This window comes from Neophocaena asiaeorientalis, unplaced genomic scaffold, assembly GCF_003031525.2.
Source record: "Neophocaena asiaeorientalis asiaeorientalis breed wild unplaced genomic scaffold, Neophocaena_asiaeorientalis_V1.1 scaffold371, whole genome shotgun sequence".
In the NCBI taxonomy this organism is placed as follows: domain Eukaryota; kingdom Metazoa; phylum Chordata; class Mammalia; order Artiodactyla; family Phocoenidae; genus Neophocaena; species Neophocaena asiaeorientalis.
In genome coordinates, this window is record NW_020172369.1 from 6090113 (window position 1) to 6096963 (window position 6851).

A 6851-nucleotide genomic window follows, 5' to 3' on the forward strand; every position below is an offset into this window, starting at 1 on the left:
TCGAACCCATGTCCCCTGCATTAGCAGGCAGATTCTCAACCACTGAGCCACCAGGGAAGCCCAGATACGTTTTTAATACAGTGTTTTTCAAGCTAAAGGTCCTAACCTTTTAGTGGGTTTTGAAATAAATATAAGGATTGAAAATAGCATTTAAAAAATGATATTGTAATAGAATAAGAAGTATTCCTCTTCCTTTGAATATTTATATGAATATTCATTGCATGCAGAAAGGAATAAACACTGTTATACATGTGCATATTTGTATTCTGGGTTATGAAGTAAAGTGTTCTTCGTATTCCGGGTCATGATCGAAAAAGATTCCTGACTCATTCCACATTGTCTTTCACAAATAGTCCATGCCATTTTTTAGCATATACATTTTAAAACATATTTTGAACAAAATATACAATACGCATGGGATGAAAAGCCATCATGATCTGCCCCCTGCCACCCTATTGGCAGACATTTTGTCCATGAACACTTTATATTTTAGACATACCAAATTAATTTTACAAAACGACATTATTGACTTGTATATCCAATAAAATGCACTCATCCTAAGTCACAGCTTTATGTGCTTTGTATATACTTGTTTAAACACCATTGTAAATTAATACGCACGGCACTTCCATCGTCCTTAAAAGTTCCCTGTGCACCTGCTCTCCAATCCCAGCTCCAGGCCACCACTGAACTGCTTTTCTATAGCAGTGAGGTAGTCTTGTCTTTTCTAGAGTTTCATATATATGATATAACATATGTAATCTTTGTGTCTTTGTTCACTTAGCATAGTGCTTTTGAGACAACAATGTTCTTACAGGTATCTGTAGGCCATTCTTTTTATGGATAGGTAGTATTCCATTGTATGACTATAGCGGAATTTATCTGTTCACCTGAAGGTAAACGTTTGGTGTGTCTCCAGTTTTTGCTTTTTATTAATAAAGCTGCTATGAACATTTTGGTAAAATCTTTTGTGTGATCATTTTGAGGTGGGGTAGATACCTCAGAGTATAATTGCTACATTGTGGTACATCTAGGTTTAACTCTATAAGAAATTAACAACCTGTTTTTCAAAGTGATTATATTATTTTATATTTCCATTTGCAATGCCTGAGTGTTCTAGCTGCTCCATATTCATGGTTATGTCAAATTTTTAATTTTAGCTATTCTAATAGGTGTGTGGTGGTATCTCATTGCGGCTTTAACTTGCATTTCTTTGATGACCAGGAATGTTGGGCGTCTTTTCATGTACTTATTGGCCGTTTGTTTATTTTCATTTGTGAAGTGTCTGTTCAAATCTTTTGCCACCCATTTTTTCCTAGGGTGCGTTGCCTTTTTATTACTGAATTGTGTTTGTATATTCTGAATAGAAATTCTTTGTTGGATACATGCATTGTAAACATTTCCTTCTCATCTTTGGTTTGTCAACTCATTTTCTGAATGATGTATTTTAAAGAAAAAATACTTTGAATTTTCATAAGTGTATCAATTTAACTTATACATTGATAAGTGTATCAATTTTTTATTATTAGGGCTTTTTATATCCTCAGAAATCTTTGCCTATCCCAAGATCATGAAGGTTTACTTGCATGTTTTCTGAGACATTTTACAGTTTTAGATATTACATTTAGGTCTATGATCCATTTCAAGTTAGTTTTTGTGTATGATAGGAGTTATGGATCGAGGTTAATTTTTCCCCCATGTGTAGTTGTTCCAGCACCATTTACTGAAAAGTCTGTCTTTATCTCCATTGAACTATCTTTCGCACGTTTGTCAAAAATCAATTTTTCGTATGTGTGTGCATCTATTTCTGGACTTTCTCTTCTATTCCAATGGAAATAGACAATATTCTATATGTCTATACTTACACTAGCACTACTGCGTCTTGATTACTGTAGATTTATAGTAAGGCTTGAAATCAAGCAGTGTAAATCCCCTAATTTTGTTCTTCTTTTTCAAATTTGTTTTGGCCATTCTAGGACCTTTCCATTTCCATATATATTTTAGAATCTATTTGTCATTTTCTACCAAAGACTTGCTGGGGTTTAGACTGTAATAATTGATCTGAAGCTACAACTCAATTAGGGGAAAGTTTATATCTTATCAATATTGATCATTCAGTTCATGAACAGGGTATATCTCGTGATTAATTTAGCTCTCTCCTTTCTTTTAGGAATGTTTTATAGTTTTCAGAATACAAATATTGCACTTATATTATTAGATTTGTCCCTAAATTTTTAATGTTTCTCTATACTATTATAAATTTTAAAATTTCACTTTCCAATTTTTAAAATAGCCTTTATATTTTACAGCAGTTTTAGGTTCACAGCAACTGAGAGGAAGGCACAGAGATTTCCTGTATATCCCTTTCCCCTACATATGCACAGCCTCCCTGCTACCAAAATCCCACACCCCAGTGGTGTGTTTACTAGAATCAGTGAATCAACATTGACACACTATTATCACCCAAAGTCCATAGTTTACATTATGGTTCACTCCTGGTGTTGTATAGCCTATAGGTTTTGACAAATGTACAATGACATATATTCACCATTATTGCATCATGCAGAGTAGTTTCACTGTTCCAAAAATCCTTTGCTTTTACTTATTCATCCCTCCCTCCCTCCTTAATCCCTAGCAACTACTGATCATTTTACTATTGCCATAGTTTTGCCTTTTCCAGAATGTCATATAGTTGGAATCACACAGTATATAGCCTTTTACAGATTGGCTCTTAACTTAGTGATATGGAGTTAAGTTTCCTGCATGTCTTTTCATGGCTTGATAGCTCCTTTCTTTTCAGCACTGAATAATATTCCACTGTCTGGATGTACTACAGTTTATTTATCCATTCACTTATTGAACGACATCTTGGTTGCTTCCAAGTTTTCACAATCAGGAACAAAGCTGTTATAAATATCCATGTGCAGGTTTGTGTGGAGATAAGTTTTCAACTTGTTTGGATAATACAAATATGCATAATTGCTCATCATATGATAAGAGTATGTTTAGTTTTGTAAGCTACTGCCCGATTGTCTTCCAAAGTGGCTGTATCATTTTACATTCCCATCAGCAATGAATGAGAGTTCTAGTTGCTCCTCTTCCTCACTGGCATTTGGTATTGTCAGTATTTTGAATTTTGGCCATTCTAATAGATGTGTAGTGGTATCTGATTGTTACTTTAATTCATAATTCCCTAATGATGTAGGATGTTGTACACCTTTTCATTTGCTTATTTGACATCTGTATACTTTCTTTGGTGAGGTATCTGTTCAGATTTTAAAATCTGGTCTCTTATTTCCATATTGTTGAGTTTTAAGTGTTCTTTGAATATTTTTGATAACAGTCTTTTATCATATATGTGTTCTGTTAATATTTTCTCCCAGGATGGTGGCTTGTTTTCTCATTCTCTTGACAATGTTTTCCTCAGAGCAGAAGTGTTCAATTTTAATAGAGTCCAGCTTATCAATTATTTCTTTCATGGATCATGCCAATTATTTTTATTGCCAATAAAAAAAATGCAATTGATTTTTAATATCGACCTTGTATGGTGTTATCTTACTATACAGTTGACCCTTGAACAACATGGTGATTAGGGGTGTTGACCTGCCACGAAATCCCAAATCCACATAAACTTATAGTCAGCCCTCCTTATACTCCATTCCTCCATATCTGTGGTTCTGCATCTGTGGATTCAACGAACTGGGGATCATGTAGTAATTGTAGTATTTATCAATACTTTGAAAAAAAAAACTCTGTGTAAACAACATGTGCATTTCAAACCTGTGTTGTTCAAGGATTAACTTTACTCACTTATTAGTTCTTTAATTATTTATTGTATTAGTAATTTTTTTGGTAAAATCCCTAGAATTCTATAAAACACAATCATGTCATATGTAAATAAAGATACTTTGGCTTCTTTGTTTACAATCTGTATACTTTTTTTCTTATCTTGTTGCACTGGCTAGAACTTACAGTACAAAATTGAATAGAAGTGGTGAAAGCAGATATCCTTGCATTATTTTGAATCTTAGGGAAAAAACATTCAGTCTTTCACCATTAAATATGATGTTAGCTCTAGATTTTCTCAACACTGTATCAGATTGAGAAAGTTCCCTTCTATTTCTAGTTTTTTTGTGAGTTTCTTTTTATTATGAAAAGATGTTGAATTTTTTCAGGTGCTTTTTCTGTATCTGTTGCGATGATTATATTTTTTATCTTGTTTAGTTTGTTAATACAGTGAATTATATTGACTGATTTCCAAATGCTAAAACAACCTGGCATTGCTAAAAAAAAAAAAGTCCCAGTTGATCAGGAAGTATTATCCTTTGTATGTGTTGCTGGATTCAATTTGCTAATATTTTGTTAAGGATGTTTGTGTCTATATTCATGAGAGTATTAATCTATAACGTTTTTATGTGATATAGGTCTAGTTTTGGTCTCAGGGTAATCTTGGACTCATAAAATGAGTTTTAAAATGTTGCCTCCTCTTTTATTTTCTGAAAGAGTTTATATACAATGGGTATTATTTCTTGCTTAGATGTTTGGTAGAATTCACTGGTGAAGTTGTCTGGACCTAGAGTTTTATTTTTGTGGAAATTTTGAAATAATGATTCAGTTTATTTATTTGATGTAGGTCATTTCAGATTAACTGTTTCTTCTTTAGTGAGCTGTGATAGTTTGTGTCTTTCAAGGACTTTGTCTATTTCATCTAAGTTGTGAAATTTATGAGTATGACATTGTTCACAATATGCTGTTATTATCCTTTTAATGTTTGTAGGATCTGCTTGCATTTTCATTTCTGACATTGGTAATTTGTGTTATCTCCCTTCTTTTCCCTGTTTTCAATTTTATTGATCATTTCAAAAAATATTCTTTTGATTTTATTGTTTTCTCAATTACTTTCATGTTTTCTATTTCATCAATTTCTGCTGTTACATTTATTATTTTGTCCCCTTCATGATTTGGATTTATTTGCTCTTATTTTAAAAAGAGTTTTTAATGTGGAAAATTAGATCATTGATTTGAGATTGTTCTCTTTTTCTAATGTAAGCATTTAATGCTATAAAATTTCCTCTTGGTACTGCTTTAGCTGCATCCCACACATTCTGATATGCCGTGTTGTCATTTTCATACATGTCAAAATATTTTAAAATTTCTCTTATGAATTTTTTCTTTGACCTGTGAATTACCTAGAAGTGTGCTTCTTAATTTCTAAATATTTGGTGGTTTTTATATAGCTCTTTGTTATTAATTTCTAATTTAATTCCATTTGGGTCAGAAAAATATCTTATTAACTTATTTATTGCTGCTTGTTTTCTCTTTTTTTTTTATTCTTCTCTTTTTCTCTCTGGACTGGCTTGCTTGGCTTCAGAATGCTTATGGTATAAAAAGACTGCTCCAACCCTGATTCTGTATGACCTCTCAACTCTAGGGCCCAACATCAGGTAATTGCTGGAACCCAATTCTATGTTCTCTCAGTAGAGTGTCTGATTGGGTCAGCTTGCATCAGGTCCAATCAGCTGTGGCCAGGGTAGTTACTGGCACATAGAATTAACAAGGAGGTCTGGTTTATCCCTTTAGCAGGACTGTGGATAAAACCAGTTTAGAAAAAAATGGCACACAGACTGGATAACACTCCAAAAGTTCTTGTACACTTATTCAAAAAAAATTTTGTCAGATTTTAGAGTTGATGGGAAAACAAAAAGTCTTAGAATAAAATTGTAACACAGACCTTCAAAGAGCATGGCTCTTTCAGTGGTTCCCTGATGGTTAAGTTTGATTTTTCATGTTGGAGTAAGCAGTGGTATTACAGGGGCAATTGAGAGTCATAGAATAAACATGGTGCATCTTCTTGAAACTTTAATTTTATTAGAAATTGTGGGAGGATTTTATATTAAGACAAACATGCATGTATGATACAGTAGACTGAAAATCAGTCAAGATTTTTAAAGACATGGAATAGAACTTGAATTTCATGCTGGTGGATGAGTCCTTTGTGGAAAAGATCCTGTAGGTTCCTTATTAGAAGCCATGGAAAACTTCATGAATAATGTCGGGAATTCTATGTAGAATCATAATCCTCACCCTTGTTAGCTTTTATTAAAAAATTTTATTTTATTATTTATTTATTTATTTTTGGCCACGTTGGGTCTTTGTTGCTGTGCACCGGCTTTCTCTAGCTGCGGTGAGCGGGGGCTACTCTTTGTTGCAGTGTGCGGGCTCTAGGCATGAGGGCTTCAGTAGTTGTGGCATGTGAGCTCAGTAGCTGTGGCTCACAGGCTCTAAAGTGCAGGCTCAGTAGTTGTGGCGCACGGGCTTAGTTACTCTGCGGCATGTGGGATCTTCCCGGACCAGGGCTTGAATCCATGTCCCCTGCATTGGCAGGCGGATTCTTAACCACTGCGACACCAGGGAAGCCCCCCTTGTTAGCTTTTAAGTAATATTTTCATCTTATCAAGTACATCCTGTGTGAATATCTGACATTTAATACCATGCTGGATTCTCCAGGGCTTCTTGATTCATAGGCACAGAGGAAAGGGTACCAATCATGAGATTAATCTCAGCATTTTTATTGCATACCTGTGACATACTAGGTTAAGAACGTTTTCCAAATACAGTTTCTTTTGCATTTGCCTTGCTAAGATAAATGGGAAGGAAGTAGGGAAGACAGGGGTGGAGGTAAATGGAAATGACAAAGCTATTTCCAATCTTTAAAGAGAAAAAGGATGGGGATGTGAGAAGAGAGTGAGAGCGTGTTCAAGAAGAAATACTTAGCACTATGCGTGCAATCTAATTAGGGTGCTCGGGGCAATGACTTGACAAACACCAAGGTGAGTAAACACAGACAACTC